General features: G+C 37.5%; 1 protein-coding gene and 1 non-coding gene across 3 annotated transcripts in view; one reads left to right on the top strand and one right to left on the bottom strand.

Moving 5' to 3' along the window:
- NCKAP5 (NCK associated protein 5) overlaps positions 1-25,543 on the bottom strand; it is a 1,015,164-nt gene that overhangs the window by 968,118 nt on the left and 21,503 nt on the right. The window lies entirely within an intron of this gene.
- TRNAG-UCC lies at positions 22,114-22,186 on the top strand. The gene has a single exon. It is a non-coding gene; the product is annotated as a tRNA-Gly (tRNA).

Here is a 25,543-nt window from a genome sequence, read left to right as displayed (position 1 = left end):
CCACCCTTATGGCAGAAAGAGGAGAAGAACTAAAGAGCCTCTTGATGAAAGTGAAAGAGGAAAGTGAAAAAGTTGGCTTAAAGCTCAACATTCAGAAAACTAAGATCATGGCATCTGGTCCCATCACTTCATGGCAAATAGATGGGGAAACAGTGGAAACAGTGGCTGACTTTATTTTTCTGGGTTCCTAAACCACTGCAGATGGTGACTGCAGTCATGAAATTAAAAGACGCTTACTCCTTGGAAGGAAAGTTATGACCAATCTAGACAGCATATTAAAAAGCAGAGATATTACTTTGCCAACAAAGGTCCATCTAGTCAAGGCTATGGTTTTTCCAGTGGTCATGTATGGATGTGAGAGTTGGACTATAAAGAAAGTGGAGCACCGAAGAATTGATGCTTTTGAACTGTGGTGTTGGAGAAGATTCTTGAGAGTCCCTTGGACTGCAAGGAGATCCAACCAGTCCATCCTAAAGGAGATCAGTCCTTGGTGTTCATTGGAAGGACTGATGTTGAAGCTGAAACTCCAGTACTTTGGCCACCTGATGTGAAGAGCTGACTCATTTGAAAAGACCCTGATGCTGGCAAAGATTGAGGGCAGGAGCAGAAGGGAGCGACAGAGGATGAGATGGCTGGATGGCATCAACAACTCAATGGACATGGGTTTGGGTAAACTACGGGAGCTGGTGATGGACAGGGAGGCCTGGTGTGCTGCGGTTCATGGGGTCGCAAAGAGTCCGACAGGACTGAGCAACTGAACTGAACTGAACTGAACTGCTGGATTGCTGGGTAAACCAGTGCTTCTCAAATTCAAGAACAGGACTCACTGGTGGAGCTCATTAAAACACTGATTCTGATTCACTGGGTCTTGCTAAAGCCTGAGATTCTTCATTTCTAATAAGTTGATGTTCCTAGTCTGTGGATTGCACTTTGATAACAAAGGATCTGCAACTTAGAGAATTTATCTCTATACAAAGAAGAGTGAAATTCTGAGAATTTTCTCATAAAGCTATGCTCATCTAGCTAGATGTTCTGATGATGTAGTTCTTGACATAACTTAAGATCCTTCATTGACTATACAGTTTCACTCATCATGTACAATAATTCTTGTGCTAGCTTCTATTCATACTTGCAATTCCAGATCCTGAGGTTTAAATGCTTTCTTCTAGGATCTCATTTCACTTATCCACCAGAGCAGTCATTGCTTCTAAAATAAACCTAACAAGTGTATTTGGTAAATTTTGGTAATCACTTGAATCTACCAGGACAAACACCAGTGGTAAACAATCCACCTGCCAATGCAGGAGAAGTAAGGGACTCGGGTTCGATCCCTGGGTTGGGAAGCTCCCCTGGAGGAGGGCGTGGCAACCCACTCCAGTGTTCTTGCCCGGAGAAGCCCATGGACAGAGGAGCCTGGCAGGCTACAGTCCTAGGGTTGCAAACAGTCAGACACGGCTGAGGAGGCTTAGCACACATGCATTCACACAAACCACTGCCTTTCGCAGCATCCCATTTCACATTTGCGGTTCTCGCATGGTTAGAACATTTCAATCTGTCTCTTGAATTTTCACCCACCGGGCATCATCTCTTTTCCCTGGAGCAAAAAAAAAGTTTTATCTTACTCAAGCAAAATACCCCAGGCTTCTTCTTCAACATTTTCTCTTAGGAGAAAGTTGCTAAAGACCTTACCCTCTTTGTCACTGTCTGTAGTACTTGCTAGAACTTGATGAAATTCCATGACATAATGTCTTTTATCCTAGTTCTTTTTTAAAAAAATTACATCATAATATGTGCATTTATTCTTTGTAAAAGATAAAAGCAGTAAAAAAAAAATGTATATAGATTGTAATGTAAAACTGTATATTTCACTGCCTCCCTATTTAACTGCTCTCCCCAGAGGTAATCATTTTAAATAGCTTTTCTATTTCTTTAACTGTAGAAACATGTACATTTATTAACATTGATTTTTTTCCCATTTTATATAAACAGGATCAGCATCTATTGTTCTGTGACATTTCTTACACCTGGTAGGTTCAACATGATGATGAGATGTTGCTCAGTCGTGTCTGACTCTTTGCAATCCCATGGACTGCAGCCTACCAGGATCCTCAGTCCATGGGATTTTTCTAGGCAAGAATACTGGAGTGGGTTGCCATTTCCTATACATGGGCCTAATTCATCCTTCTTATAGCTTTGTATTATTCTACAGAATGAACAATAAATTGCTTACTAATTTATGAACAGAAATTCAGATGGACATCAATATTTTCTGGTTCTAGATGGTGCTGCCATGAGCATTACGTATGCTTCTTTTGTGCCTTTAGAAGTTCCTTTATAAAGTATACATCTTTAAAGGTATAATTATAGTGTAAAAAGGGTTTCCCTGTTGGAGTTGCAGAGTCAGACATGACTGAGCAACTAAGCACACAGCATAGTGTAAAATTTTTAACTTTGATTGAAATTGCTAATAGCCTTTGAAAATATTTTAAGATTGTACATTATCACTAGCAGTGTATGAGACTACCTATTTTTCACATGATTCTCATTGCTGAATAGAATCAATCTTTAAACTTTTCCAAGGTGGTTGGGAAAGAGGGAAGAAAGAAGGGAGGGCGGGAAGGAAGGAAGAAGGGAAGGAAGGGAGGAGAAGGAAAGGAAGGGAGAAAGAGAGAGAAAGAGGGAAAAGAGGGAGGGAGGGAAGAAAGGAAGGAAGGTTTCATGGTTTTACTATACATACCATGATTATTAGTGAGGCTGGACATCTTTATATGTTTGTTGGTCAAATGAAATATTTTTGTCTGCATTGCTTATTAAATTATTTCCCTATTAATACATTCTGAGTATCTATTCATCGTTATGAGGTTTTGCAAATATTTCTTTCAAGTTTGTCTTTTGCTTCTTTACTTTGTTCATCACTGTATAGAATGCTGTAACAGTAGTAGTCAAATGCATCAATCTTTGCCTTTAAACTTTCTAAACTGAAAGGACATTTTGAATGATGTTCTCTTCACATTTTTATGGTCACATCTGAATGTACTTTTATCCATGGTGTAAAGCATGGTTTTAATTTTGCTTTTTAAAGATACTCACTAATTCTGTGATTGAAGTTCCCCCCACTGATTTGAAATGCTCCCTAATAATAACAAAGCTCAATGTGTACATGGTTCTTTTCCTAGTCACCATGCTGTACATTAGATGCCCAGAACTTACTCATTTTATAACTAAAAGCGTGTACACTTTGACCAACATCTTTCCACTCCCCACCCCCCAGGTCATGTCAATCATCACTGTACTCTCTGCTTCTGTGAGTTTAGCTTCTCTAGATTCCACATGTAAGTGAAATCATAGTCTTTCTCTGACTTATTTAGCATACTTCCCTCAAGGTATTTACCTGTTGTCACAAATGGCTGAATTGCCTTCTTTTTTTGTGGCCGAGTAGTATTCCATTGGATATATTCACATGTATGTCTATGTGTGTATGTGTGTGAGTGTACAATATGGTGACTATAGTTAATAATGATGTATTGTATAAAGTTGCTAGATAATAAATATGAAAATGTGCTCACCATACACACACACACAGTTATAATTATGTAAAGTGATAAAGGTATTAACTAACTTTATTGTGGTCATCATTTTGAATATATACATGTATCAAGTCATTACACTGTATACCATAAACTTATACTTTGTGTAATTATATTTCAGTAAAGCTTGGGTGGGGGGAATGGAGAAACGAAATCCTTGGTTATTTTTGTGAATGGATTAGATAGCCTCCTTGGTTATTTTTGTGAATGGATTAGATAGCCTCCTGAGCAGCTGAATTGAAGGCAGTGCATTTACTCTACCTGATTACAACTTTCTTTATACATTTACTTGGGGTTCTTCTTATAGGAAGGAACCACAACTGACAAGAACATGCTAGACCAGGAATTGACCTTTCTGAGTCTTGAGTCCTCCTTTTTTCAGTGGATTTCTTTTTTAATTTTGCATTGCTTTTCTCACCTTTTAAAATTTTTATATCTTTTATTTATAGTGTTTAAATCTTCTTTATTAAAATTTTTTTTCTTCTAATTGCTCCCCTGCTCCCATGAAACTATTACCATAGATATACTGTATACCTATTTATGTACTGTGGCCCCATGAAGTACCATGATACATTCTGATTTCTAAATTTTTTGCCCCAGTTACCAATTTTTGTCCCTGTTGAGAACTTTCCTCTCTAAGGATATGAAATACGTTCCAGATTCTCAATTTCCTTTTTTGGGGAAAGTCAACTTGACTCTGTTACATAGTCAGCAAGACCTGTAACTCTTCTGACCAAGAGTAGGTGCCAGAGTGACCATGAGTTCTGAGTTATTTCACTAGGTGCACAGTCATTTGATGAAATGCCTTATGGGAAATGTAGGGTAGGGGAGATGATTGGGCATAGTTAGCAGTAACAAACCCGAAAGGATAATATATCAGGAATGTAATGTACATGAGGGAAACCGGCCCTGGAGGGACTGCGCCCACCTGGGTAACACACATCTTTTCCAAAAAGGAAGCTACCATTCAAATGCAGCCAAAACTACCATGCGGGAATAAAGGTTCATTTTATCAAGCCCTTCAACTTTTCAAGAGTAGCCCAAAGTTCAGATATTAACACAAAATCTCTCCTCTTTAAAACATGGCTTAGATTTTAAAAATACATGTCACAAGCCCAGTAAAATTCATCTCTGAGAAGTATGCAGTCTATAAGCTACAAACTTGCCAATTTTGATTACAGGAATTCTTACAAACCACCTTCTTCCTCTAAAACTTGATAGTTATTTTGAAAATTTTGAATAAACTTTAAACTCCAATAAAATTGTAATCTTAAACACTAGTGATAAAAACTAAGAAGAGCAATTGTTGGGGGGGGGTTGCAATTTAATTTCCCACCACCTGTGTATGCAAAAAAAAATCCAAATTTTCTGCTCAAAGATAATTTATTATCCTTTTACATGAAGTCAAAATGTGGAAGCAATTACTGTAAGTCATAGAATAAGTTCTGAGAGCATAAAGGTTTCTTCTCCTTACTTTAAAGTATTACTTGGGTTACTGAATAATTTTTAGATATTCATGTATGCCATTATATGGTTTCCCTGGTGGCTCAGATGGTAAAGAATCTGCCCGCAATGCAGGAAACCTGGGTCCAGTCCTTGGATTAGGAAGTTCCCCTGGAGAAGGGAACGGCTACTTACTCCACTATACTGTATAGCATGAGAGTTAAAAGTCTTTCCTTCAAAGACAATTTTATATATTTCCTTAATTTAATAATTATTCAAGGTATGTGAATATATACTTCTGTAATCTTTTGGTTGCCTTTATGTTTTTTCTCCCTTAGTATTAGTATTTAGTATTAGTAATTGTGTCTCATCCACTCAAAAAATAATTAACGTCACGTGGATATTCTGATTGGTCACACTAATTATCTGAATTATGACCATATCTATACCTCATATTTTGCTGTGTAGCTGGTCTCTGTTGGGTTTAGCAAATCTCAATACATTTTAGAAATTCAAATAAAATAGGCTTTATATATCCGGTTCTGTTACTACTTATATATCTTCAATATTTCCTTAATTTAATAATTATTCAAGGTATGTGAATATATACTTCTGTAATCTTTTGGTTGCCTTTATGTTTTTTCTCCCTTAGTATTAGTATTTAGTATTAGTAATTGTGTCTCATCCACTCAAAAAATAATTAACGTCACGTGGATATTCTGATTGGTCACACTAATTATCTGAATTATGACCATATCTATACCTCATATTTTGCTGTGTGGCTGGTCTCTGTTGGGTTTAGCAAATCTCAATACATTTTAGAAATTCAAATAAAACAGGCTTTATATATCCGGTTCTGTTACTACTTATATATCTTCAACAAATTAACCAAAATATCTAGATCTCAGTTTCCTCATCTCACAAATAAAGGAAAACTAAGTGATCTTTAAGATTTCTTTTGACCTCAAAATATGTTGAACTGTAAAGCAATTTAGATACATGAAAACCTTTGGTTTTTAAATTAATTGCATCTCTTTAATTTTCAGCTTTGTTGAGATACAATTCATATAATATTGACTCATTTAAAGTGTACAGCTCAGCAGTTTCTAGTTAATTCACAGAACTGTGCAATTATCAGCACAATCTAATTTTAGAAAATTTTCAACATTCCAGGAAGTAAACCCATAGACATTTGTGGTGCTTCCCCATGCTCTCTCCCCTGCCTAGCTGCAGACAATCTCTAAGTCTACAGTCTGTTTCCACGGATTTGTTTATTCTGGACATTTCACACAAGTGGAACCATGATGAATGGTCTTTGTGACAGTCTTCTTTCACATAATGTAAAGCTTTTGAGAATCACTCATGCTATAGCATGCATCAGTATTTTATCCCCTTTTATGGTTGAATAATAATCCATTGTATGAAATACTGTATTTTGTTTATTGATTTACCAGCCATTGGACCTAGGGATTGTTTCTGCATTTTACTTTGAGCATTCATTAACAATTATTCAAATGGATATATGTTTTCATTTCTCTTGGAAATATACCTAAAAGTACAATTGTTGGGTTAAATGGAAACTCTCAGTTTAGCATTTTGAGAAACTGCCAAATTGTTTTCCAAAGTGGTTATACCATTTTATATTCTCACCAGCAATGTGTTAGCATTCTAATTTCTCCACACCTTTGCCTACATTTGGTATTGTCTATATTTACTGTAATCACTTCAGTGGATTTCAAGTGATCTTTCATCGTAGTTTTGACTTCCATTCCCTTAATAACCAATAATGCTTGGCATCTTTTCATGCGTTTACTTTGTTTGGAGAAATATCTATACAAACATTTGCCCATTTTTTAATAGGATAATCTCTCATTTTATTGTTCAGTTGTAACAGTTCTTTCTTTATTCTGGTTACAAGTCCCCGATCAAATATACTACTTGCAAATATTTTCTCTCATTTTGGGGGTTATCTTTTTATTTTTGTGACAATGTCCCTTGATGCACAAATATTTTTAATTTTATTGACATCCAAGCTATCTATGTTTTTGTTTTGTTGCTAATGCTTTCGGTGTCATTTCTAAGAACCCCCGGCCTACTCCAAAGTTGTGAAGATTTACTCCTGAGATTTACTCTGAGCCACCAGGGAAGCCCTGAAACATAGAAATTTTTATGATCTTATATTTTACACTCAGGTCTGTGATTTAATTTTTGTATATGATGTGAGGTAGAGGTCCAAATTCATTCTTTTACATGTGGATATCCAATTGTTGGGGCTTCCATGGTAGCCCAGCTGGTAAAGAATCGCCTGCAACGCAAGAGACTATGGTTCAATTCCTGGGTCCGGAAGATCCCCTGGGGGAGGGACAGTCTACCTAATCCGGTATTCTTGGGTTTCCCTGGTGGCTCAGACAGTAAAGAATCCACCTGCAATGTGGGAGATATGGGTTCAATCCCTGGGTTCGGAAGATTCTTTGGAGGAGGGCATGGCAACCTACTCCAGTGTTCTGGCCTGGAGAATCCCCATAGACAGAGAAGCCTGGAGGGTTACAGTCCATGAGGTCACAAAGAGTTGGACATGACTGAATGACTAAGCCCAGCAAGCACATCCAATTGTTCTAGTAATATTTATTGAAGAAACTATTCTTTCACCCTGAGAATTGTCTTGGTACCCTTGTCAAAGATAATTGACCATATGTGTGACAGTTTATTTCTATGTTCTCAATTCTATTCACCTGAAATTTACGTCTGGCCTATGTCAGAAGTATAGTATCTTGATTAATATAGCTTTGCAGTCAGTTCTGAATTGGGAGTGTGAGTCTTTCAACTTTAGTCTTCATTTTCAAGATGATGTTGGCTATTTTCCATATGAATATACCTTGTATTTTCATATGAATTTTAGCATCAGCTTATAAATTTCTGAAAAAAGCCAGCTGGAGTTTTGATACAGATTGCATTGAGTCTGTAATCAACCTGGAGAGCATTTCCATCCTAACGATGCTAAGTTTTCTGATCCATGAAAATAGAAAGCCTTTCTATTTATTTAGATCTTTTAAAATTTCTTTTAACAATATTTTGTGAATTTTGGTGTGTAAGTCTTACAATGTTTTGCTAAATTTATTCTTAGATGGCATATTCTTTTGGTTGCTATTGTACATGAGACTGTTTCCTTGATTAGAATTTTGGATTGTTCATTGCACTTATCCCTTTTAAGCTTCAAGATGAAAAATTAGGTCATACTTCATTCTAACATTTTTTGTGTGTGTTGCATTAAATGATGCACTCATTTTTATTTTAGTTCTACATAATATACTTATATTTTCAAATTTTATTTTTTCATTTTATTTTTAATTAAGTTGTGAAAAGATTCATAACAGTGGTAGAGAAAATGTGTGAATTGAAGTTAAGTTGAATGCCTGGCTACTCAGAAAGATTTAGAATAAATGGCAACAGACTCCATCATCCTGCACTAGTGCACACTGACTCCTTACTGAATGCACAGCAGTGACATTGTCTTAGTTCCCACATTTGCTACTCACACATTTTTCTCTATCTTGAACAAGCAAACTGTATTTAACTTCCATAATGTCAGAAAAACAGTTGTTAAGAGACTAACACATAATAAATACACTCATCATTTCCCAGCTTGTTGCTTTAAACATTTGCATTTTCCCATTAAAGAAAGCATTTCCTTTGACTGCCAAAAGAAAAAGTAAAATTGTACAATGAAGCTGAATTTCAGCTTTACTTTGGGGGATTCCATTCAAACCTTTCCAAAGCTGCCACCATACCACTGCCTTTTAAAATTATGCTAATCTTGTTCAAGGTTAAAAAAAATGTAATTATACATCTTGGAGGAACAATAAGATAAATTCTGATTACTGTGTCTTTTCCTGGCAGATATAACATGTATTTAGATTGAAAGAGTCAAATTAGGTCAGTGGCTCTTAAAAACTTCAAGGATCAGAAGAAGTTAAATACACAACACCTTGGAAAAACACAAACATTAACTATGTGTACATTTTTTTTTGCACAATTTTAAGGATTTATGGTAATCTGCAGCCCAACCATGGGTAGATAAATGGACCTCAAAGTAAGAGCTTCCCATTAATTAATAGCTGAGAAAGATACATAATTTTTGTAGGTTTACACATCCTCTATTTTATATTATCTATAAACAAGATAAACATCTCTATGAACCAGAAACTGAGCTCAGAAAAGGTACTAACATCTTGGGCCTACTGAGTTCACATAAAAATGAGAAAGAGGGTGATACCTAATACGCAAGAGAAACATCAAATAAACAACCTCATGTTATACCTAAAGCAACTAAATAGAACAGAATACCCCCCAAAGCTAGTAGAAGGAAAGAAACCATAAAGATCAGAGCAGAAATAAATGAAAAAGAAATGAAAGAGACTATAGCAAAGATCAATAAAACTAAAAGCTGGTTCTTTGAGGAGATAACCAAATTGACAAACTGTTAGCCAGACTCATCAAGATAAAAAAGGAGAAGACTCAAATCAATAAAATTAGAAATAAAAAAAAAGTTACAACAGACAGCATAGAAATACAAAGGCTCATAAGAGAAAACTCTGAGCAACTGTATGTCAATAAAATGGACAACTTGGAAGAAATAGACAAACTCTTAGACAAGTGTAACCTTTCAAAACTGAACCAGAAAGAAATAGAAAATATGAACAGACCAATCACAAGCACAGAAATCAAAAATCTTCCAACAAACAAAAGCCAGGGCCAGACGGCTTCATAGGTGAACTCTACCAAAAGTTTAGAGAAGAGCTAAAACCTACCCTGCTCAAACGCTTCCAGAAAATTGCCGAGATATGAAAATTCCCAAACTCATTATACAAGGTAACAATCACCCTAATAGCAAACCAGACAAAGACACCACACAAAAAAAGAAAATTACAGGTTAATATCACTGATGAACATAGATGCAAAAATCCTCAACAAAATTCCAGCAAACAGAATCCAACTACACATTAAAAAGGTCATACAACATAATCAAGTGGGCTTTATCCCAAGAATTCAAGGATTCCTCAATATACACAAATCAATCAGTATGATTAACCATATTAACAAATTGAAAAATAAAAACATCATCAAAAGATGCAGAGAAAGCCTGTGACAAAATTCAATACCCACTTATGATAAAAAAAAAAAAAAAAAAACCTCTCCATAAAATAGGCATAGAAGGAACATACCTCAACATAATAAAGGCCATATATGACAAACCCACAGCAAACATTATCTTCAATGGTGAAAAACTGAAAGCATTTCCTCTAAATTCAGGAACAAGACAAGGAAACCCACTCTCACCACTATTCTTCAGTTTTGGAAGTACTAACCTCAGTAATCAGAGAATAGAAAGAAACAGCAGGAATTCAGACTGGAAAAGAAAAAGTAAAACTCTCACTGTTTGCAGATATGATTCTCTACATAGAAAACCCTGAAGATGCTACCAGAAAATTACTAGACCTAATTAATGAATATTTGAACCACAGTGGAATTTGTTGTGCCTCTCAAATGTTTATACTGTATTTGTAAGTACTTTGAGGTAAATCAACTGTGTGTACCTAGGTTATCTTTTTAAAAAACTTTTCAGTACAAAATTGTATAAAATGGATATGATGGAGAGTTCTGACAAAATGTGGTCCACTGAAGAAGAGAACGGCAAACCACTTCAGTATTTTTGCCTTGAGAACCTCATGAACAGTATGAAAGTGTAAAAAGATATGACACTGAAAGATGAACTCCCCAAGTCAGTAGGTACCCAATATGCTACAGGAGAAGACCAGAGAAATAGCTGAGAAATGAAGAGGCTGAGTCAAAGTGGAAACAAGGCCTAGTTGTGGAAGTGTCTGGTGGTGAAAGTAAAGGCCATGTCTACAAAGAACAATATTGCTTAGGAACCTGAAATCTTAGGGCCATAAATCAAGGTAAACTGGAAGTGGTCAAACAGGAGATGGCAAGAGTGAACATCGACATTTTAGGAATCAGTGAATTAAAATGGACCTGAATGGGTAAATTTAATTCAAATGACCATTTTATCTATTATTGTGAGCAAGAATCCATTAGAAGAAATGGAGTAGCTCTCATAGTCAACAAAAGGGTCCAAAATACAGTACTTGTGTGTAATCTCAAAAATGACAGTATAATCTCTGTTCATTTTCAAGGCAAACCATTCAATATCACAGTAATCCAGGTCTGTATGCCAATCGATGCCAAAGAAGATGAACGATTCTATGAAGACCTAAAGGCGGATTCTGGAGTTGGTTGCCATTTCCTTCTCCAGGGGATCTTTCAGACTCAGGGATCAAACCTCCATCTCCTGTGCTTCCTTCATTGGTAGGCTGATTCCTTATCACTGAGTCATCTGGGAAGCACCACAGGGAACAGGAATGCAAAAGGAGGAAGTCAAGAGATACCTGGAGTGACAGGCAAGTTTGGACCTAAGAGTACAAAATGAAGTACAGCAAAGGCTAACAGAGTTTTGCCAACACTCTCTTCCAAACAACTCTCTCTTCCAAACAAACACTCTCTTCCAACAACACAAGAGATGACTTTACACATGGACCCCATCAGATTGTCAGTACCAAAATCAGATTGATTATATTCTTACCAGATAAAGATGGAGAAGCTCTATATAGTCAGCAAAACAAGACCAGGAGCTGACTGTGGTTCAGATCATGAACTCAGATTTGTAAAATTCAGACTTAAATTGAAAAAAAAAAAAAAAGGGTATGGAAAACCAATAGGCTGTTCAGATATGACCTAAATCAAATCTCTTACGATTATACAGTAGAAGTGACAAATAGATTCAGGGGACTAGATCTGATGGACAGAGTGCCTGAAGAACTATGGATGGAAGTTTGTAACATTGTACAGAAAGCAGTGATCAAGACCATCCCCAAGAAAAAGAAATGCAAAAAGGCAAAATGGTTGTCTGAGGAGGCCTTAAAATAGATGAGAAAAGAAGAAAAGAAAAAGACAAAGGAGAAAAGGAAAGATATACCCATTTGCATGCAGAGTTCCAAAGAACAGCAAGGAGAGGCAAGAAAGCCTTTCTAAGTGAACAATGCAAAGAAATAGAGGAAAACAATAGAATGGGAAAGACTAGAGATTTCTTCCAGAAAATTAGAAATACCAAGGGACTCTTTCATGCAAAGATGGGCACAATAAAGGATAGAAACTGTATGGACATAACAGAAGCAGCAGATATTAAGAAGAGGTGAGAAGAATGCACAGAACTATACAAAAAAGATCTTAATGACCCAGATAACCACAATAGTGTGATCACTCACCTAGAGCCAAACATCTTGGAGTGTGAAGTCAAGTGGACCTTAGAAAGCATTACTATGAACAAAGCTAGTGGAGGTGATGGTATTCCAGTTGAGCTATTTCAAATCCTAAAAGATGATGCTGTGAAAGTGGCGTGCTCAATATGCTAGCAAATATAGAAAACTCAGCAGTGGCCACAGGACTGGAAAAGGTCAGTTTTCATTTCAATACCAAAAAACTACAATGCCAAAGAATGTTCAAATGACTGCACAATTGTGCTTATTTCACATGCTAGGAAAGCAATGCTCAAAATCCTTCAACAGTATGTGAACTGAGAACTTTCAGATATATAACCTAGATTTAGAAAAGGTAGAGGAACCAGAGATCAAATTGCCAATATCCGCTGGATCATAGAAAAAGCAACAGAACTCCAGAAAAATACTACTTCTGTTTCACTGACCACACTAAATCCTATGACTGTGTGAATCACAACAAACTGTAGAAAATTCGTAAAGAGACAGGAATACCAGACCACTTTACCCGACTCCTGAGAAATCTGTATGCAGGTCAAGAAGCAACAGTTAGAAATGGACATGGAACAACAGACTGGTTCCAAATTGGGAAAGGAGTACATTAAGGCTATATATTGTCACCCTGCTTATTTAAATTATATGCAGAGTACATCATGCAAAATGTCGGGCTAGATGAAGCACAAGCTGGAATCAGGATTGCTGGGAGAAATAGCAATAACCTCACATATGCAGATGATACCACCCTTAAGGCAGAAAAATAAAGAACTAAAGAGCCTCTTGATGAAGGTGAAGAGAAGAGTAAAAAAGCTGTCTTAAAACTCAACACTCAAAAAACAAAGATCATGTTATCCGGTCCCATCACTTCATGGCAAATAGATGGGGAAACAATGGAAACAGTGACAGAATTTAATTGCTTGGGCTCCAAAATCACTGCCTATGAAGACTACAGCCATGAAATTAAAAGTTGCTTGTTCCTTAGAAGAAAAGCTATGACAAAACTAGACAGCATATTAAAAAGCAGAAACATTACTTTGGTGGCAAAGGTCCATCTAGTCAAAGCTATGGTATTTCCAGTAGTCATGTATGGATGTGAGTGTTGGACCATGATGAAGGCTGGGCAACAAAGAATTGATGTTTTTGAACTGTGGTATTGGAGAAGACTTTTGAGAGTCCCTTGGACTACAGGAGATTAAACCAGTCAATCCTAAAGGAAATCAGTCCTGAATATTCATTGGAAGGACTGATGCTAAAGCTGAAGCTTCAATACTTAGGCCACCTGATGCGAAGAGTAGATTTATTAGGAAAAGACCCTGATGCTAGGGAAGATTGAAGGCAGGAGGAGAAGGGGACGACAGAGGATGAGATGATTGGATGGCATCACTGACTCAATGGACATGAGTGTGAGCAAACTCTGGGAGTCACGGGGTCACAAAGAGTCAGATATGACTGAGCAACTGAACAACAACAACAAATCAATGAATATAGTAAAGTCACAGGATATAAATTTAATACACAGAAACCCCTTGCATTACTATACACTAACAATGAAAAATCAGAAAGAGAAATTAAGGGAAAAAATCTCATTCAACATTGCAACAAAAAGAATAAAATTCTTAGGAATAAATTTACCTAAAGAGACAAAAGACATGTATGCCAAAAACTCTAAGACACCGATGAAAGTATTCATGGATCACACAAACATATGGAGAGATAAGCCATGTTCTTGGATTGGAAGAATCAATAATGTGAAAATGACTGTACTACTCAGAGCAATCTATAGATTCACTGCAATCCCTATCAAACTATCAATGGTATTTTTCACAGATCTAGAACAAATAATGGGGAAGAAGGTAGAGGCGGGTCAAGGAGGGGACCTATGTATACCTAATGCTGACTCATGTTGATGTATAGCAAAAACCATCACAATATTGTAAAGTAATTATCTTCTAATTAAAAGAATAAAACATTAAAAAAAATTCTATAAGGTTTGAAGCCAAAATGCAGCATGTTACCTTCAGAAAAAAGAGTTTCTCAAACTTAAGAGAAGGTTGGTACAAACAGATTGCTATCCTAGACTTCAGATAATATAGTTTGCTGATCCATACAACAGAAGGACAGACTGTCTCAAAGATAAAAGTTTAACCAAGTCATTTATTAGCTCAACTTTATATGGCATGTGCCCAATTATATATTACTGGATAGATGCAGCAAGTCACTCACATAAAACCTGATCTTGGATTGGGTATTCTGTAAGTCTTCCGGAGGTATCCTCTAACCCTCTAGATAGAGAGGAGCATGCAGAGAAAATGGGGGGAAATCTAAACTCAAGATGAAATAGAAAACAAAGTACATGGAAAGTGAGTAGAGAAAGAAAATTTAAAATACAGAGAATTCATTGACAAAAAAACCCCTAAAACAACAAAAGAAGATACACAAATATGGCCAACAAGTACACAAAAAGGTGCTCAGTTCAGTTCAGTCGCTCAGTCATGTCCAACTCTCTGTGACCCCATGGACTGCTGCACACCAGGCCTCCTGTCCATCACCAACTCCTGGAGTTTACTCAAACTCACGTCCATTGATGTTGGTGATGCCAACCAACAATCTCATCCTCTGTCATCCCCTTCTCTTCCTGCCTTCAATCTTTCCCAGAATCAGGGACTTTTCAAATGAGTCAGCTTTTCGCATCAGGTGGCCAAAGTATTGGCGTTTCAGTTTCAACATCGGTCCTTCCAAAGAATATTTACAACTGATTTCCTTCAGGATGGACTGGTTGGACCTCCTTGCAGTCCAAGGGACTCTCAAAAGTCTTCTCCCACACCACAGTTCAAAAGAATCAATTCTTTGGCTCTCAGCTTTCTTCAAAGACCAACTCTCACATCCATACATGACTGCTGGAAAAACCATAGCTTTGACAAGATGGACCTTTGTTGGCAAAGTAATGTCTCTGCTTTTTAATACGCTGTCTAGGTTGGTCATAACTTTCCTTCCAAGGAGTAAGCATCTTTTAATTTCATGGCTGCAGTCACCATCTGCAGTGATTTTGGAGCACAAAAAAATTAAGTCTGTTAGTTTCCACTGTTTCCCTATCTATTTGCCATGAAGTGATGGGACCAGATGCCATGATCTTAGTTTTCTAAATGTTGAGCTTTAAGTCAAATTTTTCACTCTCCTCTTTCACTTTCATCAAGAGGCTCTTTAGTTCTTCTTCATTTTCTGCCATAAGGGTGGTGTCATCTGCACATCTGAGGTTATTGATATTTCTCCCAGCAGTCTTGATTCTAGCTTATGCTTCATCTGGCCCAGCATTTATACAGCCTTGAAATACCCCTTTCCTGATTTGGAATGAGTCTGTTGTTCCATGTTCAGGTCTAACTATTGCTTCCTGACCTGCACACAGATTTCTCAAGAGGCAGGAATCAGGTGGTCTGGTATTCTCATCTCTTTCAGAATTTTCCACAGTTTGTGGTGATTCACATAGTTAACGGCTTTGGCATAGTCAATAAAGCAGAAATAGATGTTTTTCTGGAACTCTCTTGTTGATAAACCAACTGATGTTGGCAATTTGATCTCTGGCTCCTCTGCCTTTTCTAAAACCAGCTTGAACATCTGGAAGTTCACAGTTCATGTGTTGTTGAAGCCTGGCTTGGAGAATTTTGAGCAATATTTTAATAGCCTGTGAGATGAGTGCAATTTTGCAGTAGTTTGAGCATTCTTTGGCATTGCCTTTCTTAGGGACTGGGATGAAAACTGACCTTTTCCAGTCCCGTGGCCACTGCTGAGTTTTCCAAATTTGCTGGCATATTGAGTGCAGCACTTTCACAGCATCATCTTTTAGGATTTGAAATAGCTCAATCAGAATTTCATCAACTCCACTAGCTTTGTTCGTAGTGATGTTTCCTAAGGCCCACTTGACTTCACATTCCAGGATGTCTGACTCTAGGTGAGTGATCATGCCATCGTGATTATCTGGGTCATGAAGATCTTTTTTGTACAGTTCTTCTGTGTATCCTTGTCACCTCTTCTTAATATCTTCTGCTTCTGTTAGGTCTATACCATTTCTGTCCCTTATTGAGCCCATCTTTGCAAGAAATAGTCCCCTGGTATCTCTGATTTTTTTGAAGAGATCTCTAGTCTTTCCCATTCTATTGTTTTCCTCTATCTCTTTGCACTGATCACTAAGGAAGGCTTTCTTATCTCTCCTTGCTATTCTTTGGAAAACTACATTCAAATGGGTGCATCTTTCCTTTTCTCCTTTGCTTTTTGCTTCTCTTCTTTTCAGAGCTATTTGTAAGGCGTCTTCAGACAGCCGTTTTGCTTTTTTGCATTTCTTTTTCTTCAGGATGGTCTTGATCCCTGTCTCCTGAACAGTGTCATGAACCTCCATCCATAGTTCATCAGGCACTCTGTCTATCAGATCTAGTCCCTTAAATCTATTTGTCACTCCCACTGTAAAAGTGTTAGGTATTTGACTTAAACCATACCTGAATGGTCCAGTTTTTTCCCCTACTTTCTTCAATTTAAGCCTGAATTTGGTGAGCCACAGTCAGCTCCTGGTCTTGTTTTTGCTGACTGTATAGAGCTTCTCCTTCTTTGGCTGCAAAGAATATAATCAATCTGATTTTGATGTTGACCATCTGGTGATGTCCATGTGTAGAGTCTTCTCTTGTGTTGTTGGAAGAGGGTATTTGCTATGACCAGTGCATTCTCTTGCAAAACTCTATTAGCCTTTGCCCTGCTTCATTCCGTACTCCAAGGCCAAATTTGCCTGTTACTCCAGGTGTTTCTTGACTTCCTCCTTTTGCATTCCAGTCCCCTATAATGAAAAGGACATCTTTTTTGGGCATTAGTTCTAGAAGATCTTGTAGGTCAACACAGAACTGTTCAACTTCTGCTTCTTCAGCATTCTGGTCAGGGCATAGACTTGGATTACTGTGATATTGAATGGTTTGCCTTGGAAATGAACAGAGATCATTCTGTCATTTTTGAGATTGCATCCAAGTACTGCATTTCAGACTCTTTTGTTGACTATGATGGCTACTCCATTTCTTCTAAGGGATTCTTGCCCACAGTAGTAGATATAATGGTCATGTGAGTTAAATTCACTCATTCCAGTCCATTTTAGTTCGCTGATTCTTAAAATGTCAATGTTCGCTCAACATCACTAATTATCATAAAATAAAAATGAAAACTACACTGAGATATCATCTCACAGCTATTAAAATGGATATTATTTGTACCTGTGGTCAATCTGTCTATGACAAAGGAGGCAAGAATATAAAATTTAGAAAAGACAGTCTCTTCAGTAAGTGATGCTGGGAAAACTGGACAGCTACATGTAAAAGAATGAAGTTAGAACATTCTCTAACACCATGTACAAAAATACACTAGAATGGATTAAAGATCTAAGTGTAAGATGAGATACTACAAAATTCCTAGATGAATACATAGGCAGAACACTGACATAAATCATGGCAAAAGAATTGTTTTGATCTATCTTCTAAAGTAGAGAAAATAAAAGCAAAAACAAACAAATGGGACCTAATTAAACTTAAAAGCTTTTGCACAGCAAAGGAAACCATCGACAAAAACATGACCTACTGAATGAGAAAAAATCTTGTATTTGCAAATAATATAGCTGATATATAAGCAGTTCATACAACTCAGCATCAAACACACCAAACAACTAAAAAAATGAGAAGAACTGAATGGACATTTTTTCAAAGAGGAAATGCAGATGGCCAACAGGCATATGAAAAGATGCTCGACACTACTAATCAGTTCAGTTCAGTCACTAAGTCGTGTCCCACTCTTTGCGACCCCATGAATCGCAGCACGCCAGGCCTCCCTGTCCATCACCAACTCCCGGAGTTTACTCAAACTCATGTCCATCGAGTCAGTGATGCCATCCAGCCATCTCATCCTCTGTTGTCCCCTTCTCCTCCTGCCCCCAATCCTTCCCAGCATTAGGGTCTTTTCCAATGAGTCAACTCTTCACATCAGGTGGCCAAAGTATTGGAGTTTCCGCTTCAACATCAGTCCTTCCAATGAACACCCAGGACTGATCTCCTTTAGGATGGACTAGTTGGATCTCCTTGAAGTCCAAGGGACTCTCAAGAGTCTTCTCCAACACCACAGTTCAAATCAGTAGGGAAATGCAAATTAAAACCACAATGAGCTATCACTTCACACCTGCCAGAATGACTATCATCAAAAAGAACACAAATACCAAATGTTGGTGAGGATGTGGAGAAAAGAGAATCCTCATACGCAGTTGGTAGCAATGTAAATTGGTGCGACCACTGTGGAAAACAGCATTGTAGTTTCTCAAAAACTGAAAGGAGTACTACCACATGACCCAACAATTCCACTCCTGGGTCTATGTCTGAAAAAGGCAAAAGCACTAATTTGAAAAGATAAATGCACCTCAATGCTCATAGCAACATTATCTAGAATTGCCAAGCTATAGAAGCAACCTAAGAGTTCATCAACAGATGAAGGGATGAAGATCTAGTGATATATATATACACATATATATATACAAAGAAGTACTACTCAGATATAAAAAAGAATGAAATTTGTCATTTGCAGTAACATGGACATACTTGGAGGGCATAATGCTAAGTGAAATAAGTCAGAGACAGACAAATATTGTATGATATCACTTATATGTGGAATTTAAAAATAAACTAGTGAGTATAACAAAAAAGAAACAGACCCAGATTCAGAGAACAAACTAGTTGTTACCAGTGGGGAGAGGGAAGCGGGGAGGGCAATTTAGGGATAAGGGGATTTAGAAGTACAAGCAATTAGGCATAAAAAAGCTATAAGGATATAGTGTACAACACAGGAATATTATCAGTATTTGATAATAACTATAAATGAGCCATAATCTTTAAAAATTGTGAATTACTATATTGTATTATTTTCATTGCTTCAGTCACTAAGCCATGTCCAACATTTTGTGAACCATGCACTGTAGCCTGCCAGCTCCTCTGTCCACGGGATTTTCCAGGCAAGAATACTGGAGTGGACTGCCTTTTCCTTCTCCAGGGGATCTTCCTCACCCAGAGTTTGAACCCACATCTTCTGCATTGGTAGGCACTGGCAGGCAGATTCTTTACCACTGAACCACCAGGGAAGCCCTACTATACTGTATACCTGTAACTTATATAATACACACAGCAACTACACTTCAATAAAAGAAGAATAAATAAAGTAGCTTCCCCCTGTCCTCCCCAAAATATGTATTATCAAACAGGCAAAAAATATCAGGTGTTCACAAGGATATGGAATAAAGGGAACCCTTGTACACTGCTGGCTGGACCACAGATTGGTGTCACCACTCTAGAAAACAATATGGAGATTCCTCAAAACATTAAAAATAGAACTACCATATGACCCAGCAATCCCACTCCTAGGTATATATCCAAAGGAAAAAAAAAATCACTATATATATATAGAGACATCTATACTTCCAAATTCATTGCAGCACTATTCATAATTGCCAGGATACAGAAATAACCTAAGTGAGAAATCTAAAAGTAGTTTAACTCATAAAAGTAGAGAGTAGAATAGTACTATCCAGGGACGTGGGGGATGAAGGAAACAGGAACATGTTTGTCAAAGAGTACCAAGGCCCAGCCGCAGGATGAATAAATTCTGGAGATCTAATGTATAGCAGGGTGACTATAATTAGTAATACTATATTGTGTACTTGAAATTTGTTAGGAGATTTGATTTTGAGTATCTCACCAAACACACACACAGAAAATTATAACTATATGAGGTGATGTTAATGTTATTTAGCTTGATTGTGGTACTCATTTTATAATGTATATCTATACCAAAACATCACATAGAATGCTTTAAAATATGCCATTTTTGTCAAGTATACCTCAATAAAGCTGAAGAAAAGAACAAGTAAAACTCAAAATATAAAAATGCAGTAGTATTAATAAAAGGCATGAGAAATTGTGATGCAAGAACAGGGAAGTAAAGAACATAAACAAGTCAGTGTGAAGAAGGATTATAAATCTAGAAAAGAAAACCATGGTCTGAAATAAAATGCCATAACCCAGATAAAACCTAACAAGACAATCAAAGAGAACATTAAGAATTAAAAAATTGTACTAATGAATTCACTTTGAATGAAGCACAAAAAAAAGTTATAGATGGGGAAATTTGATTGAAAGTTTCTCAAATGCATCGACAGAATCCCCCCTAAAAAAGAAAAAGAAAATAAGATAACATAGAAGAAATATTCTAAAAAATAATGGCTAAAATGTTTCCAAAACTGAACATGTGTTTTTATGACTGAAGTACAGTAAAAATAAAAGTAAATTCCTATCAACATGTATAATATTAAAACTATACAAACATCAAGCTAAAGAGAAAATCTTAATACTTACTAGAGATAATTTTTACAGTGACATACAAATGAAGCCTGTTAGAATAGCTAGCCTGACAACATATTTCTAGGTGGCAAAAGTCAGTTCCTGAACACAAGAGAATAATGTCTTCAAAATGTTGAGGGGTAGTAACTGTGAACCTAGAATTCCAAATTGAGCTACAATACAACCCAAGCATGAGAAAAAGACATAAAAAAACAAACTCTTCAGACCAACTAAAACAAAAAGTTTACTTTCCCCAGACCCTCAATGAAAATGCACTGAAGGATATTCTGAAGACAAAATGTATGATTTTTTCTTAGTCTTTTTTTAAACGTTGCTTTAACTTTTAATTACAAAGAAGAGGTAATAATAGAGCAAATTTAGCAATCAAGTTACTTTTCTTAAAAAGAAAAAAGAGAACTTAACTGAAATGGAGAATTATGTAAATGAGGACAAAAGATGAGAGCAACAGCCACAGAGGAAATGGGCTAATTTAACAATAGGAATTAATTCAGAGTTGATTACAATAACAATTTTTAAACAAGCTTCATGCAGTATATGCTAATTGCATCACAGTTGTCCAAGCTATTAATATCCCCATATATCCTATAGAGAAATCCTTAAAATAATCATTTAAAGAAACTTTCCTGACTGTATATATAATACGTGGACTGGAAATAGAAAAAGCATCATCAAGTATCTTTATCTGTAATACCTGGGTAAGTACTCAGCAAATAGTAAGTAATCGGTAACTTTCTGTTGAAAGAATATTTGTAGAAAACCAAGAAAAAGAGCACTAACAAAAGACTAGAATCAACTCTATTTTGGAAATGATGTTGACTGATTAAGAAGCAAATTACTTTAAAAACCTTACTGAGTGACTCACAAAATGGTTGGGAGGGCTGGGAACTAGATTCAAGGCTAAACTGCCAGAAACAAACCCTAAATTACACTAAAGAACTGGGCTGATAAGGAAGCTGCTGCTGTTCCCTCCAAACCCAGCTTCCCCCTGAACCCCAAACTCAACGCTCAATATTCTTGCCATCACCCATTTAGTAAAATGAAAAGCTTTGCACAGGAATGGTTTGCATGCATTACTCGTTTCAAAAATGATTTCTCTCACAAAGTATATCTGATTGGTGGAGCTCAATCCGCATTCAGGGAGAGAAGCTGTAAGGTAGGCTGGAAATTTGAATCCTGGCTTCAGGGTCAGGAAGGAGATGGTCATAACAAGGGAATGTCCCCAAACATAAAATAGCTGTTCGTAAGATAACAAGCAGTCACAGACATAACAGATGTCTATGATGACATGCTTACAAAAATGGGAAAACATGCTATAAAATTCTCCACCTCGGGACTTCCCTGGTGGTTCAGTGGCTAAGACTCTGTGCTTCCAATGCAGGGGGCCCGGGTTCAAACCCTGGTCAGGGAACAAGATCCCATGTGCTGTAACTAAGACCTCATGCAGTCAAATAAATAAATAAATATATATTTAAAAAAAAAAAAAAAAAAAATTCTCCACCTACAGCTATGTAGTATCGCTTAATGTCATTAAGCATTCTTCCACAGTACCATTTGGAGGACTGACAGCATCCCATTAATTGAATGCACCATGATGTCTTTTAGCCATCCCTTTTTATTAAACATGTAGATGGTTTCCAAATTTTTGTATCAGTTGCTTAAACTTTGTAACCAGCCATGATCTTTTGTTTCAGGTTATGACCTCAGAGATATTGTTAAATGTCCTCTATCACATCCCTTTCATCCCACAGCGTGGAGTCTTACCACTCATTTACTACTGTCTACAACTATCGAGCTTCAGAACATGCTGCCATTTTGGGGAGCTCTAGCCTAGATAGCATATTAAAAAGCAGAGACATTACTTTGCCAACAAAGGTCCGTCTAGTCAAGGCTATGGTTTTTCCAGTGGTCATGTATGGATGTGAGAGCTGGACTGTGAAGAAAGCTGAGTGCCGAAAAATTGATGCTTTTGAACTGTGGTGTTGGAGAAGACTCTTGAGAGTCCCTTGGACTGCAAGGAGATCCAGCCAGTCCATCCTAAAGGAGATCAGTCCTGGCTGTTCATTGGAAGGACTGATGCTGAAGCTGAAACTCCAGTACTTTGGCCACCTCATGCAAAGAGTTGACTCATTGGAAAAGACCCTAATGCTGGGAGGGATTGGGGGCAGGAGGAGAAGGGGACGACAGAGGATGAGATGGCAGGATGGCATCACTGACTCGATGGACATGAGTTTGAGTAAACTCCGAGAGTTGGTGATAGACAGGGAGGCCTGGCATGCTGCGATTCATGGGGTCGCAAAAAGTTGGACACGACTGAGCGACTGAACTGAACTGAGCTGAACTGAGCTCCTGTTCAGTTTTCCTTTCCTCCTTGCTCACCACAATAACCAGAGGTGGGGCCAACCTTCACATGGATTTCCTGGAAATATTTTATGATGTGATTTTCATCCTGTCACCATTTTAACAGTCCTTCAAGACAGCTTTCCTTGGTGGCTCAGACTTCCCTGGTGGCTCAGATGGTAAAGAGTCTGCCTACAATGTGGGAGACCCAGGTTCAATCCCTGGGTCGGAAAGATCTCCTGGAGAAGGAAATGGCAACCCACTCCAGTATTCTTGCCTGGAGAATCCCATGGTCGGAGAAGCCTGTAGACTACAGTCCATGGGGTCACAAAGAGTTGGACACGACTGAGCAACTTCACTTTTTCAGGATAGCCATGTGTTATGTTCTTATCTTCTGATGGTACTTGACCTCTGGAAACTATACCTCCAGTTATTCCCTTTAGGACAAAAACTTGAGGTTGTCTATTTCTGGGGGCAATATCCACATAAATAAAATCAGAGGTTTGGAGCTATTCATATCTGGTGTTATAAGTAAGTTAGTTTCTTTGAGTCTCAACATGGCTTATTTATAAAATGGAAATCACAACATTACCATATAGGTAGGATTACAATGCTATTTACATCATGTTACTTTTAGGGATTCAGTAAGATAACTCACATAATGTACTGAGTAGAGTACCAAGAATATAGTAAAGTGTTCAAGAAATGTTAGCTATAACAACAAGTAAAAAATGTCAGCTATTATGGAGGTGATGAATAGATTCAACGAATTAGATGTAGTAAACAGTGTGCCTGAAGAACTATGGATGGAGGTCCATAATATAGTACAGGAGACAGTGAACAAAGCCATCCCAAAGAAAAAGAAAAGTAAGAAGGCAAAGTGGTTATCTGAGGAGGCTTTACAAATAGCTGAAGAAAGAAGAGAGGCAAAAAGCAAGGGAGAAAGGGAAAGATACATCTAACTAAACGCAGAGTTCCAAAGAATAGCAAGGAGAGACAAGAAGGCCTTCTTCAATGAACAGTGCATAAAAATACAGGAAAACAACAGAAGGGGAAAGACTAAAGATCTCTTCAGGAAAATTGGAAACATCAAGGGACCATCTCATCCAAAGATGGTCACAATAAAGAACAGAAATGGTAGAGACCTCGTAGATGCAGAAGAGTTCAAGAAGAGATAGAACGGTCCAAAGACAGATATTAATGAGCCAGATAACTATGATGGTGTGGTCAGTCACCCAGAGCCAGACATTCTGAAGAGCGAAGTCAAGTGGGCCTTAGGAAGCACTGCTGTCAATAAAGCTAGTGGATGCGATGGAATTCCAGTAGAGCTATTCAAAACCCTAAAGGATAATGCTATCAAAGTACTGCACTCAATATGTCAGCAATCTGGAAGACCTAGCAGTGGCCACAGGACTAGAAAAGTCCTCAGCCCAATTCCCAAGAAGGGTAGTAATAAAGAATGTTCAAACCATCAGACAATTGCATGCTAGTAAAGTCATGTTTAAGATCTCGAATGCTAGGATTCAGCATTAATTGAACCAAGAATTTCCAGATGTCCAAGGTGGGTTTAGAAAAGACAGAGGAACCAGAGATAAAATTGCCAACATTCACTGGATTACAGAGAAATCAAAGGAATTCCAGGAAAACACCTACCTCTGTTTAATCAATTATGCTAAAGCCTTTGATTATATGGATCATAATAAAATGTGGAAAGCTCTTACAGAAATAGGAATAATAGGCCATCTTATCTGTCTCCTGGGACCTGTAGGCAGGTCAAGAAGCAACAGTTAGAACCCTGCATGGAACAACTGATTGGTTCAGGATTGAGAAAAGAGTACCACAGGGCTGTCTGCTGAAACCCTGTTTATTTAACCTATACACTGAGCACATCGTGAGAAATGCCAGGCTGGAGGAATTACAAGCTGAAATCAAGACAGATGGGAGAAACAGCAACTACCTCAGATATACAGGTGATACCACCTCTAACGGCAGAAAGCGAAGAGGAACTGAAGAGCCTCTTGATTAGCATGAAGGAGGAGAATGAAGGAGTTGGCTTAAACCTGACTATTAAAAAAACTAAGATCATGGCATCCGGCCCAGTTACTTCATGGCAAATAGAAGGGGAAAAGGTGGAAGCAGTGACAGATTTCCTCTTCTTGCACTCTAAAATCACTGCAGATGGTGACTGCAGCCATGAAATCAGATGATTTCTTCCCGGCAGGAAAGCTATGACAATCCTAGACAGTGTTGAAAAGCAGAGCCATTACTCTGTCGACAAAGGTCCATACAGTTAAGGCCACGGTCTTCCCAGTGTCACGTATGGTTGTGAGAGCTGGACCGTAAAGAAGGCAGACTGCCAAAGAATTGATGTCTTTGAATTGTGGTGCTGGAGAAGACTCCTGATAGTGGCTTGGGCTGCAGGGAGATC

The sequence above is a fragment of the Cervus elaphus genome, chromosome 33, assembly GCF_910594005.1.
Source record: "Cervus elaphus chromosome 33, mCerEla1.1, whole genome shotgun sequence".
In the NCBI taxonomy this organism is placed as follows: domain Eukaryota; kingdom Metazoa; phylum Chordata; class Mammalia; order Artiodactyla; family Cervidae; genus Cervus; species Cervus elaphus.
This window is presented reverse-complemented; position numbering and strand designations above follow the sequence as displayed.